Here is a 14,338-nt window from a genome sequence, read left to right on the forward strand (position 1 = left end):
TATGAATTGCATTTAGCCTGTTCTGATCTAGATATTCTATATACTTTAACATGCCATGTTCACAATGTCACAACTCAGAAATGCAACAGTGAAGTGTTGTAATTACAAATGTACATACTGTTGGTGACATTGAGATGTTTTGGTAATGAGGAAGGAGGGACATGCAGTGTTCACAGGATCAAATTTAAAAAACAATACAGTAAAATTTCTTGTACTTCGGGATTATGAGAGCCTGTTACATTGTGTCTCACACCTCAGTGTCAGAATTTTGAGACGTTTTTATAACCAGGGGGAAAACACTTTAACCAAATCAGCCAAGGTGCTGTCAGAGTATTAACATCATGTCTGCGTCGGTGATTACACCTGACTATCGCTGGAGGACAGTTCACTGTGAACAAGTCAGCCTGCATAATGAGGGGGAAGAGATTGACCTCTGTGATGCACTATAGAGTTACACTAACCTTCAATCAACTGTTTTATGCTGCATTCTACCCTATTGGTAAATATTGGTTTCCGTGCGTGTAATATTCCTTTTTTTGTCAAATATTTTCAAGCACAGAGTTTGCTGTTGAAAATAAGCCTTGTGGTTCTCAATGTTGTGATCCTTTTCCCCCAGTGTCACCCAAATTGATACATTGTGCTTTGGCAATTCTTCAGGCTATATTGTTTAGAGGAGCTCAGTTGAATTAGTTTGCGTAGATTAAGTATTTCTTTTCCCTTTAATCCTTTAAAACATATTACATTTTCAATACATTGTACTGTATCTTTCTTCCTACTAATTGTCATCATTTTTTTCTGGCTTGATCTTGTAATCAGAGATTTCAGAATATTCCTTAAAAACTAGTAAAAGAAGAGGGACAGATTCGTGCACACTAAAAAATATGAAAGGGTAGCAGGACACAGTAACCACCAAACATCTTATAGATTATGAATGTGCCTGAATTTTTTCAGTGATTTAGAGGGTTCTGCCATTTTAGATGTTATGCTGTTCCTGTGTGATGTATCAAATGTGTTATTTAAATCTCCAGTCATTACTATATCAGTCTGAAGGCCTTGCAGTATAGATTGCAATTCATCCAAAAATGCCAAGTTTCCCACTGGTGATACACACAAGGAAATTAATGTACATTTCCCCCCCAAATCAACCAATTTAAAATCAAATACCACCCTCCTCATCTGCAGGTGGAGAGATTAATGTCAGAAGAAATACAGGTTTAAAAGTCAGGAGCATTGATAGTCCTATTTTAAAATTATGCTAAAATACTCACAATATATTTAAAAAGTTCTGTAAAATGCAAAAATAATTAAAAAATATTAAAATAAGGTTAAAAGAAATGATACACAGTTATAAAGCTCAGGAATGATCAATTTGAAGTTACAATCCACTTACAATATGCCAAAAATGGCAAGAATATGTAAAACAGGTGTATAAAATTAAAAAGAAATTAAAAATAAATACTAAATACTTTTAAAATTCAGGAATGTGATTGGTCAGATGCTTATGATGAGTGTTGCTGGTGTTTCGTGTGATTTAGCGAATTGAAACAAAATATTCAATTTAAAAACGGCAAAAGCTCGTATGAAAAAAAAGTTCGTAATGTAAGTATCTTTGTTGTAAGAACTGCGCCAGAACTAGTGTATTCATATACATCAGAAAAGCACCTGAACTTGACTGGTTTAGATTCAGTTATGTGCATTGGGAACAAAAGGGAAACTTACATGGATTTTATTAGGTTTTAGGAATCAGAAAATTTATTTTTACACATTTATGCCTAAGAGCAGAAATAACTTCCTGCTTTCAGCGCTTTTTTTGTTTCTGCTTGTAACCTCGAACAGAGAAACCCAGTACTGACTCACAGAAACGCCCCGGAGTTTCGGTGTTTCTGGGATTTAAGAGGGTTGTATGAAGACAGTAAAGGGGAGTTTTTTTTCGCCGCTGTAGAGTATGAAGGCGGTGTGACGAGTCTGGAGGGAGGAGACGCGCATTCCGCACGGGGAGCGCAGAGCAATGAGTTTCACCTGCAGCTCGCCGAGTCCTGTCCTATACAACCCCTGAGCCCAGATACACAGAGTCTCCAGCCAGTGTTGGAGATGTACAATTTCAATAGTTGTTTTTTTTAAGCAGAAGCCGGGATTTTTTCGCTGCTATTATTATTTTATTATTATTATTTTATTATTGGAGTTAGTGGTTACTGTGCTAGACCGGCGCGAATAGCGCTCCTATTTATTTTCTCTGCTCAAATACTCTGCTGGGCAAAGCTTAAATTAAAACCTTTTTCTGAAACATTGAGTGTGAGGGGTAACAGGTGGAGTTTAAAGCCAAATAAAGGGCTGTTTTGGATGAAAGCAGTAGATTGGGTCTGATCGAGCTCGTTACTGACCTCACTCACGCAAACTCCATACGCGGTGTTCGGGGCTACGTGCGATAAAGAGAACAGTACCTCCTTGTGATGTATCAAGAATACACATAATTATGGAAGCCCATTTCCGCCAGGGAGTGGGGAAAAAAAACCCGCACAATGGTATCTCATATTTGCGATTTCGAAATTATCCCCATATAATTCTGTCCTTTTGTTATTGTAACGGATTTGGGTTCTAGGGCTTGTGCCCTTGTCGCTCCCGCCCTAGTTCGTGCCTCACTGTATAGGCCAGAACCCAGGTCTTGCCAACTAAGCTAAAGACCTTCAAGTAAAAAAGGAATTGTATCAGAATTCGTTTTGGATAGGTTTGTGAAATTTGAGTTAGATACCTAACTCACCAGAGCTGTTTTTATAACAAAATATGGGAACTGGAAGAAAAGCAATAGGGCACTGCTGGAGTTTATAGACTGTGATGCAAATACAGGAATAACTAAGAGAGGAGGGACTAGTTCAGGAGCACAACCGGCTCTCCCCTGCCCAATCTCACAGCAGGGTCTGTTGTACCCCAACATGAAATTCAGTATCTTGGAGCTCAGCTTTTGATCACTCAGCTGAGAGATGAGCCCTGGGAGTATGGGGCAAATACGGGAGACACGCGTTACTCGAGGGAGAGTTTTTATCCCTAAGGGATGACTTGTTTTACAACAGCAGACAATATAATGAAACGAAACCTCTGTTCTGCTGCTCCAGGCTGGTTCCACTGGGAACAAGTGGGGCTAGGAGCTTGTGAACAGCAATTGCCCCAGTGAGCAAAAGATGTAGAATATACTTCTATTAAACACATACCTTAGACATATAAATGTGGTCCGTAATTCGTCTAGAAAGAAATTCTAATATATCGTTATATGTCAATTATACATCTAAGATTATATGTTCATTATACATAAATGGTTGGAGTTCTATTATACGGTTGGAGTTCTATTATAGAGGACTATTGTACATATGTTTAAAGGTCTATTATACATCAAAGAGAGATTTTATAGGCATAGAAACTAGTAAATCAAGCCAATGATTTGGTTTAGAAATTTATTCTGAAAATATACAATCATTCACACCTGAAAAATATGTAGTTCAAATTATACATTATATACAATATTGTAATCAACATATGGCTAATTATAAAAAACACAACTAGTAAACTTTAGCTACAAATTCTTGTAACATGGCAATATATATAGTAAAGACAAACACAAACTAATTACCTGAACATGCTAATATTTAACTCAAAAACACATTTCAATTCAAATGTAAATTTTGAAGCTTATAACTTCTATATTTCCAAGAAAATATTATTACAATGTGAAGTTAAGACCAACTTTTGCTGTTCACCATTTGCAAAGACCTCTAGAATTGTCCTAACAGTTAAAACCAGCAACTTATCATTTCCAGTGTCCAGACTTCCAGGCCCCCTGCCTTGCATACGCAATCTTCAAACAAAGCATTGTGTGCTCCTTTATTTCTTTTTCTGTTGTTGTTGGGTGGGACTTCAGCACTGCAGCTAGGATAAAATTTTATATTAGTACTCAAATAAATAATGATTATCTCTTCTATAAATATCTATAAACTAAATTTTGTGGATATTTTAACTTGATCAAAGTACAAATGTAACGGAAAAACATCTTAAAAATCAATAAGCAATACCTTGACAACGCTGTGAACACACTCCCTCTGACATCACTGCCACCTACTCTCCAAAGTTGGTTTATTTGGAAATAATATATTTGAAATAATATTAGAAGCTTTTTTACTACTGGATCTTCATTAATCAACTAATCAGACATACACATTACCCATGACCACTCAATGGAACGAACACATTTTCACATATTAACTGCACTTTTCTGCAGTATTTGCTCAGTCTTAGAATACAAAGTGACCATATTTCAAAGTTAAATTGTAGTAACATTTTAGAACATAGAACATTATGTAAAACACTTTATTTTGGCATTAAAAGATAAGTAATATTATACATTATAAACTAAAAATAAGAAAGTATGCCAGATATGGATCCTATTAATCAGATGTAGGCTGTCAAATTTTGACCCATCTGTAACCTAGAATACTAGTGAATATTTTCTACACCACAGAGAGAATATACAGTAATATCATACCAGCAGCAAAGACTCGGTCGTGTGTACAGAACTCATCCATTGTGCTCAGCCTCTTGATGTGGAACTGGGAGTCCAACAGTTCTGTACACCTTCCCACACACCTCTGATCTCTATCAGGAGACCCAATACCCACTTCTGAAACTCTGAAATAATTCACATTTTGCATTAACATTTGAAAGGAATTGGATCAGGATTTTCTTACACTATTGTTATATTAGCATTACTGTAGTGTTGATAATGTGCTACATGCAATTTATAATCTTACAAATTTTAAGTTCCCACATTTGTAGTTGATTTTACGTGATCTTCACCTTCAAACTATTTAAGGTGCCATTTATTGCTTATTAAAGTACTATTTTTAATCAAAATAATATTCAGTAAGACCAGTAAGTAGTATAAAGCGACACCTTTCGTCAAACTTTTTGACAGGTACCATGCCCCCTTTTTCAGCCAATGGGAGGCCGTGGTTGGCGGATGTTCTGCCCCCTTTTCAAACAATGGTGTGTTACTATGGTCGGATGTCCCGCCCTCCACCGGAGCTAATGATTTCTAAATAAGTGTATAAAAGCACGTATTAGCGACGAGGGTTGGAAGGCGATCATGTCTGCCGCGGGGTTGAGCGCGCTCTATTATAACCCTAGGGAATCGGGGGGTTACGGCGACATGGGAAGTCTGGCGAGAGCCACGAGTTCCCGGGGTGTGAGAGCCAGTCGCGGCCGGGTGTCAGACTGGTGTCCGGCCAGCTGGCTTATACGCTGCACAAGCTCACGCTGGTACCCGAAATGGATTGGCAGTGGCAGGCCGACTTGGTGGACATGAGAGACTACAGTGAGTTCAACGATGGTTCCTGTTACATCTTATCACGTATGGACATGTTGTCTAAATATGCCTGGGCCATGCCACTGAAAAGTCTGGAGGGGGCGTGACAAGCGCTTTCCGAAATATACTTCAAGAGGGTCGTACTCCTAAAAAGCTACAAATGGACGAGGGAAAAGAATTTCTTAACCGGACCTTCCAAAATTTTCTCAAATGTGAGAATATTGAACATTTCGTTACGGCCAGCGATGTGAAGGTTAGTGTCATAGAGAGGTTTAACAGAACTATTAAAACTTGGATTTTTCCGCAGCACGTTTCATTTCATGCATGAGCTGATCGATGTTGCAGTAGTACCCTCCAGGTAAGGTACGTGTCCATATAGTCTCATTGCTGACGAACAGAAAATCTTCATCTTGATCAAACGTGTTTAGCGTATGCGGATAGTGCAGCTCGACCAGACCCACTTCCCAGTTACCGTCCAGGTCAATCGCCTTTGCTAGATACTCTGTGAAGTACGTGCTGGTGTTCGTTGGAAACATTTTTGAGGATGAATTACTGGCCAGCGTAACATTGAAGCCATTGGGGTTCATTTTTCAGTACCTCTATATGTCTCTGACCTCGGAAGCCTTTACCCAACTATTGAATTTATCGCTCCAGCCGCGCCACTTTACCAAAAGCTGTTTGTTTTTACCACGCTCCCTGGCTGTTAAAATCTTTTGGATGCGATAGACGCTCTCAGCAGTGGGGTTTATCTTCTGTAGCTCCTCTGTGTAGAAGGAGCCCTTAATGTCATCGCCTGCGTAGTCCTGCAGTTTGTAATAGGGTTTCAGAGCCGGGGTCCGCTCTTTGACACTGAAAATTTCATCTGTGAAGGTCTGTTCATACCCCTTCTCAAACACTCCCTTTATTTTGGACACCCGCACATGATCACCACATTAAATGACAACTTTGACGGTTTTCGCTTAAAGTGTTCGCCATAGACAGTTCTCCACATCTCAAGGGAGTTGTCAGTCGTAACAGAAGCCGGGTTTCGTTTAATAGTCGTGTGGTAACTATGATTATAAAAGTAAATAAGATCAGACAGATCGGCAATATATCGAAGTGTTTTTGTGTGTCAGGTACCTCCACATTTTTGTTTTAATAGTTCTGATAAACCTCTCTATCACACTACTGCTCGGTGGGGGAAGGCGGGACATCCGCCCTATAACAACACACCATTGGTTGAAAAGGGGGCGGGACATGGTGTTTTAAAGTTTTGACAGACGCTGCACACCACAGTGGGGCAGACTTGAGTTTTTCAAGTAGCTCTCGGTTACCAGCGTTGGCTAGCAAGGTGCCTGGTACATTGATTGTGAACATATCCCAACCCCTGTGAACACATCCCAACCTTTTAGCTTCTTACCGGCCGCAACTGATTGCTGTTGTGTGAGAGCTCTGACAAGATCAATCATGTGAGAGCCCTCAACGGGTGCCCCCTTGTACACAAATTTTCCTTTTTAATTCCAGGCTATTAATGGTTTATTGCGTGCCATAGTCTTTAACAATATCTCGGCATTTCTCTGGAACCACTGAGACGCGCTGTCGGTCGATGACGGCTGTTGTGGTAACGCGTGTAATAGATCGGCGGGTGCATTTTCGGGTAGTACAACAGTTAAAGTCCCCTCTTCAGAAACCTCCTGGCGTACTAATGTCAAATACCGTTGTAACACCTGACTATACAATTTCACTTTTTCATATTCAGGCAGATGCGAGTTCTGAAAAATGTCTCTCATTTCGTCATCCAACCTGTGGGTTGTTATTTTTCTCACATCGCTTTCGTTGCCGGACTGGTCTTGGAGTCGATAGAGCTGTTTCTGAGGTACAAGGTACATTTTTTTTCAGTGTGGTCCATTATCGGTGTTGTAGAAGCTCCGTAATCAATGGTACTGCAATACTCAACAGTGTCCCGATAAAACTGCCGGACTGGTTCACCAAGAGTCTCTTTCCTTTAAGAGAAAGACCCTTTTGACTAAAAGTCTTTAACAGCTTATGCGTTCTCTTCAGGGTCCCAAACTGCTTAGCAGGCTTCGCTATTGCCTGTACAAGATCATCTGAAGCCCCACAGAGAATAGCTTTCCGGTGACTGGGGCTGGCTTTTACCAGAAAATGTAAGTGTCAGGTTTCTCCGAACGCGTGAAGACATGACGATGGCCCGAACGTGTTTTTTCTACTGAGTCTATGGTTGCGAGATCACCGACTTTTAGATTCTTTAAATACATAAGCCGCGGGTTCATCTGGGGGGAAAAGACCTGTTCACAAGCGATAGTCATCTGGGGTGTCGGCATTTAAATCCACCAACAAGTAACCGAAAGGTTTTTTAGTAGCGTCATCGAACGCTTTACCGGGGTACATCTGCCGGGACAGGGTTGTAATCTGTAGTTTATCTCTAGGGTTTTTAAACAGCACCATGTACTTTGTATTTAACGCTATGGTTCTACTTTTCCGGCCTTGACAAACACATTTTGGACGATATACATGATGCTGAGGTTTCGGTGGTGTACGTATTTGGTAAAAGGTTTTTCTATCTCATTATTTTCACACGCAGACTCCATCAAATCATCAACTATAATCAAATTTACTCTATCCGGTGGCAGTAGCTGGTCGTCGGAAAACAACGTCGGTAGCCCTTCTATAAACTGAATGTATGGAAATTTCACAAGCAACTCAGCGTATAGAGGTTGCCAGCAGCTGTAACACCAGACTATGTTTTCGGGTTTACGAGTCATAATGGTATCACCGTTCTCCAAGAGTTATTTTATAAAATAACTTTTACCACAATTCAAGGGTCTGGACAAAATGCATGAAAAAGTGTGTTTTAACCCAACATCCATCGTGTTAATATCCGTAGGGCAACGATGTCAAATTTTCTTGCAGCACCCGCTTGTCGTACACCACCTTCTGGGTTTTCTTTAAGGTCCGGGTCTCAATGCACCAATCCTTTTTAACACGCACGATCATCGGCTGTTGAATAGAAATGTGTTTAAATTCCCGGCACTCTGCATAAGGGTTAACGCCATAGTCAAAAACCAAGTCCCTCAAACTCTCAAAGTTAACTTTTTCACAATTGTTCACATTGAGTGTAATGCCTTTCACCTTTAAACAGGCTTTCCCACCAGACAGCTTGTACCCGTATGACTCGGGTCCTGTTGACACAAACTCGGTGATGTGTTGTCCAGCATCGACTTCGCTGGTCAGCTCACCCAAATAGTCACCCAGCCCCGGATTCCACTCACCCTCCCGGCTCACAAAGATAACGGAATCTGTGTCGTGGTACAGACAGCGGCCTTGCAAAGCATTTAGCAGGTTGTATAACTCCAAGCGGGCATAGGCTGATGTAAAGCTAGCGATGAAAATGTTAGTGTTTGAATGGCCCGTATAGTGGTGTTTAGTGTGTTTCCACGTAACACAGGCTGTGTCTTCATCGATAAACTCGCAGGCTGACACCTCATGATATGCCGTAAATAAGTACCTGAACAATTCATCGGGGTTTCTCACAATGGTGGTCTGTGGTAAATTGTCTCTTTGCCCATACTTGCCCCACAAACTGGCAATTTTTGAAAGCTGTCTTTTGGCCGGATTCTTTTTAATGTTGCCGGGGTCCAGCCGGACACGCTCTTTTTCATAATATTCGCTGATATATCTTTGTTGTTTCGCGACATCTGTACACCACTCTGGAAACCCCGAAGCTTCCTGTTTCCCTTTCAGATGCAGTTTGATGTAGTCGGGGAAAAAAGATCGTGTGAGGCCTTTTCGAAATGCCAAATTTAGTAAATTTTACACACTCTATACCCCAGATCTAAGACCATCTGCAATTCAGGGGTGCACCAGTCAAGGCGCGATCTTCATCACTGTGCTCGCAGGGAGTGGTCTGTTTTGTTTCAGCACACGTACGACACAGTGTGAAAAACAGTTTTTTGTCAATTTTGGTTGGAAGAACTGGAAAGTACAAACGTCTGGGTGGGTAAACTTTCACCTTCGCTAAACCGAAATACAGTTTTAAATCTCCAAAGTTGTAATAAATTATTCGGGGGTGCCCCAGTGGGTATTTTTTAGTTTTGTTCACAAACGGATACAGACTGGTGAAATCATAGTAATGAATTTTTTCACCGGGCTGCGCTGTGTAATGCAAACAAATAGCATTTGTTCTCACCCCAAAAAGCGAATCGCGCGGTTGCAGAGGCTCTGGTAACTGCGCAGCTGTTAGAAATTTACCCAAGTCACCATTTTCAACTAGCATGTCTCTGAACTCGTACTCCCACAAAACACGCACGTTAAAACCTCTCATTTTGAGAAAATTAATTTTCACCATCGTCTTTCTGTACAACCAACTAAAAGTAGTGTTTGTCAGCGGATTAAAATCGTTTTCACAATAACAAACGCTACAACCGTGAAAAAAGCAACCATTGAACTCAAAGGCTGTCTGCACTCCGTCAATTACAGCATAACCATCCAGAAAATATGGACCAACCTTGAACTCACCTGCCGTGGTTAACGCGTGTTGGATTTTAACGGGCTCTGTGTGTTCGATGTACATAAGCCATTGAATGCTGGGTGTAGAAAATCGTTTTTGCTGGCGGTGGTAATTTTCATGGGGTAGCAACGCAATCGTCTCTTCCTGTAAAAACGTAAGTCTGAACATGGCCATGCAGACACTAGCGATGGTCACAAACTGAAAGGGGTCGATGCACACAACGCAGGCGGCCCCTGACTCAGTTACGCGTGTCTGTCTGGTCATATTCTTGACCTCGTCCCGAAACCTGACACAGCCTTCTCTTAGAACTGCCACATCCAACTGGCAGTAACGTTTCAACTCTCTCTGTAAGTTAAACACACTTCCCTTGCATTCTTCATACCAAACCAAAAACTAGGCTTTCTCGCTCGGCAGCATGTAGTTAACGCCGTAAAGTTCTGGCGGCGGCATCGGGCCGACATAATTTTGGTTTTCTGAAGTGTTCATCAAGTGTGGAAAATGACCCTTACCCCCGGGGAACCCCATGGCGGCCGGCAGTTTGCTTAATTTCATAGGCAGAAAGTTTAAAGAATCGATAAATCTGATGTTCAGAGCTTTTACGGTCATACACATTATCTTAAAACCCTGATTAATTAGTTCAACGTCCATCTTTTCAGCTAACAACTGTCTGATCACTAGGTAATTGTCATATCCCTTGCCATTGTGCGATATGAACGTATGGTTTTTGAAACGTCTATCGATAAATTTACACACAAAATCCTTTAGACAAGTTTCACCATAAAATTCCCAGCTTCGTTTATTGTCAATATGAAGGGCGTGGACGTAATTTGGTATGTGTGTCCCCGTTTCTTGCATGCATTCAAAGTCGAAAAAAATGTACTTGTTTGAAATTTTGGGGTTGTCCAAAGGCAGTATGTAGCACAAATGTGTGTCAGGGTGTCGTTCACGTAGTTACAACGCGAGCAGTTTCTCTTTACATTTGTGACTTGCGAGGTTATAAACCCCACATTTCTCACAAAAGACCCTGCGCTCGCACTTACTAACACCCGTCGCCGCATTCTGAAAGTGTCTCGCCAAACACTGAGAGCTACGACAAAAGACCTTACAGGCCGGGCAATTCAGAAATTCTGCATCAATTTCGCAACACTGGGGATCTAAACAGGTTTTACAAGCTTTAACACAGGCGTGTGCGTTCTTGTGGCTATACGCCGCATGGCAGTTAGTGCAAAAATACGCCGCCCCCACAAAAGCTTTAATATTTAAAACCCCCGTAAAAATGCTCTTCATGCAGTAGAACAAAAAGTATTTTAGAATTTGGTGGTGTGGGCCCCGTTGTAAAATATTTCCAATCACCCTGGTCATGGTACAAAATTTTAATGACCACCTTTAAGTGTTTTTCAAAAGCTGTAATGTCTGACAAACGAATTTTCTGATTCTCTGGAAAACCCAACTCTTTGTGCATTCGTTTAGCGCCCTGTAACATTTCCCCATCGGTACAACCTTCATTCAACAAACCGTACACACTCCCGGCGAAACACAGATTACCGCCCGTGTAATGTAAGTCGATAAGGTGCGCTTTTTTCCGAGCAATTACCCGGCTGTACAGAACGGATTTAAATCTTCGGCGGGCACCCCCCTGCATATTCTGAACTATCGTCACCACTAATCGGAGGCTGGTCATCGGTGAGAACTTCTGTGTGGCTCTGTAAGAGGTCTGAGATGTGGCTTAAAAAATCGGCAGGATTTAATTCTCCGGGGTGTCTCCTGCGTGAGAACAAGGGTTTGTTAAAACCACCCGCAGTCAAACGCAGCTGTACAAAATCATTCGCCCCGATGTTTGGAGAAAGTTCATCCAATATTCTCTGGACTGCACCATGCACAGCGGGGCTATTCTGTCGAGATTAACAAAACGGAATTCTTCATGGTGCTCTGTTGCTCTAAAATTATTATAAGACCTGTTATAACTACGTATACGCTCCAGGAAAACTAAGGGGTCTCTATTCGCCCCTGCACCGCCACCAACCTGATTCAGATCGTTCAGTACAACCGGTTCTCGGTTACCGCCATCCTGTTCTGCTACGACACCCTCGGGCCTTAAGTTATTTTCTACCACTGCATTTTCATTGCGTGGTTCGGGCGACCCTTGGGAAATCTGATGCCTCTCTCTGAATCTTTGACGACGCAACAAACATGCTTTTGCCAGTTTAATTCTTTTATTTATGTACAAACGCTTGATGGTGGCAAGCGGTCAGTCTTTTAAACCCTTTTTAGACCGCATGCTTAGTCATTTATCACCGGGGATTTGCACCAATGAAGCATGAAATATCATCATCATGGTCTGAAATCCTGAGCTTAGAGGGGCATCTTCTGTAGAAATTATATCTAAGAGGTTAGCGGTGAAAACCTGGATCTGTTTTGGAAACAAGGTCTGTACACCTGCTAAAACCACTCTTAGACGCTCTAAAGCTCGTTTTTTGGACACCTCATTAGTGATCGCCGTTGATAGTGACTGTGTAATACCGCGCACTGAATCTAGCACATCACCCAACACCAAGTCTTTAGGCGCGTTATGATTTCTCTCCGCAGGCTTGACACGTCTGGCTTTGGTCAGCGTCTTAACAGCCATCTTCGATGCAGTCACCACCTTAGGGTCCGAGGTTTCCGCCACATTTGTTTCGCCGCGCGTCGATACAGCTGCTGTGTGAAAAAATAAAAGACTTTTTATTACCACGCCAATGCTCCACATCTCAAAATCTGAAAACTACACTGTGATAAAAATAAAAGACTTTTCAACACAACAATCAATGAAATCTAAACTGTCAAAATCAGAAAACTACGATAACTATGATAAAAACGCCACACATGTGGCGCATCCTTACACAAAGGGCTGCGGGTGAATGGAACAAGTTACCCGGACATGTTGTTACACCGGTTTCCTTTACGGCTGTGGTGGCGCTACTGGGTCAAGCGGCGTGGTTAACGGCCTATAGAACCTCGCACAGACCAGTCGCTTTTAACTTTAAAAGCCAAGCAGTTTTAAAATAAGGTTTTTTAACACTCCCAAACAGAAAACTACGCAAAGTAGGATCTTTCAGCGAATTAACATCCTAACAAAAGAAGTAACGTTTACCGTAAGTGGATCATAACACATCTTGACCACGCTTAAATTATATTAACCTTTGCTTGTTGATTTCAGACGTTTTGAGCTCGTTGACCCAGTTAACGTGTTGGCTCGTCGCAGTTTATTTTTTGAAGGTTCGGGGTCTGCACGGAGTGGGAAAATACCATTAGTGAAAGAACTCAACACCGCAAATTACCAAAAAATTGAAAAACGGTGGGGATTTTTATTATAGACACGTTTAAAGGGCCATGCAAAAATAATGTTTTATATAATACCGACCTCTTCTCTCAGGCGATCTGATAATATGCCCCGCACCCTCTGGTATGACGTGAACATCTGCATGTGTCTCCACAAGGTTTTGCGGTGGTATTGTAAACCCCAAACGAGGTTTTTTAAATGTGTAGAGACTTGTCCCTTCGCCCGCGTCTGCGGAATAGACACATACGAGTTTTGGTGTGGAGTATATACCCCTGTGTCTTTAAGACTCACATGGTTGTAAAGCGTTATTCAAAACATTGTCGTAATTACTCACCAGTGTTGTGCTGCGCCGTAACTGGTCTTTTTACAGCTGTGGTTTTCGGAGCTAATGGAAATGAATGGATACACACAGTCACGACCACATTACGGAACAACTCCCTGGTAATTCCATTATAATAATTCAATATTGCCTAGTATACAAATATTATACAACGTTTTGTAACTATAGCTAACATGAGACATGCACCGTGACGTTGTAATTGTCTCACAATAAGCCAGATATACATACCGCTGAAATTCGTGGAGTCCTCGTCTTCGTCTATCAAGTCGAACAGTGTTAAGTCTGTAAATAGACTATCTTTAGACTGTTGTAATTGATCGGCGTGATCCATTCTGACGAGTTAGGCGATAACGTGAGACTGTAAGAATTGGAATCCAGCCAAAACTTCGCCTGTTAAACCGCTGGTACTTATACTCAAACCGATAAACATTCTCTTCTAAGAAACACACATGGCCCCCCATAAAACCATTAATCTTAGGTGTCGTTGGGGGTGCACGTACTGGTCTGTAGAAATTATTTTAAGAAACATTTTAGAAAACGTTTTAGACCGTTACAATGTTAAAATCTATATTATTTTAAGGCATACAACGGTGTCTAAATTTCATAGCTGTTAAAACGTGGCGAAAATGTGCCACGGTGTCTTTGTTTGATTCACCAACAGACCGCTAAGAATATTATCAAGCAAAATGTTTTTTATTAACGCTATAAGAAAATGTATCTGTTCTTTATAGGGACGTGTTCACAAACCAAGCTTGACGTTTTGAGGTTTTATTTTTTCGCGATGCGATGTTAAGAACATTTTTGCGTGAAATACATGTGGTG

This window comes from Atractosteus spatula, chromosome 10, assembly GCF_055471065.1.
Source record: "Atractosteus spatula isolate fAtrSpa1 chromosome 10, fAtrSpa1.hap1, whole genome shotgun sequence".
NCBI classification, from domain to species: Eukaryota; Metazoa; Chordata; class Actinopteri; order Semionotiformes; family Lepisosteidae; genus Atractosteus; species Atractosteus spatula.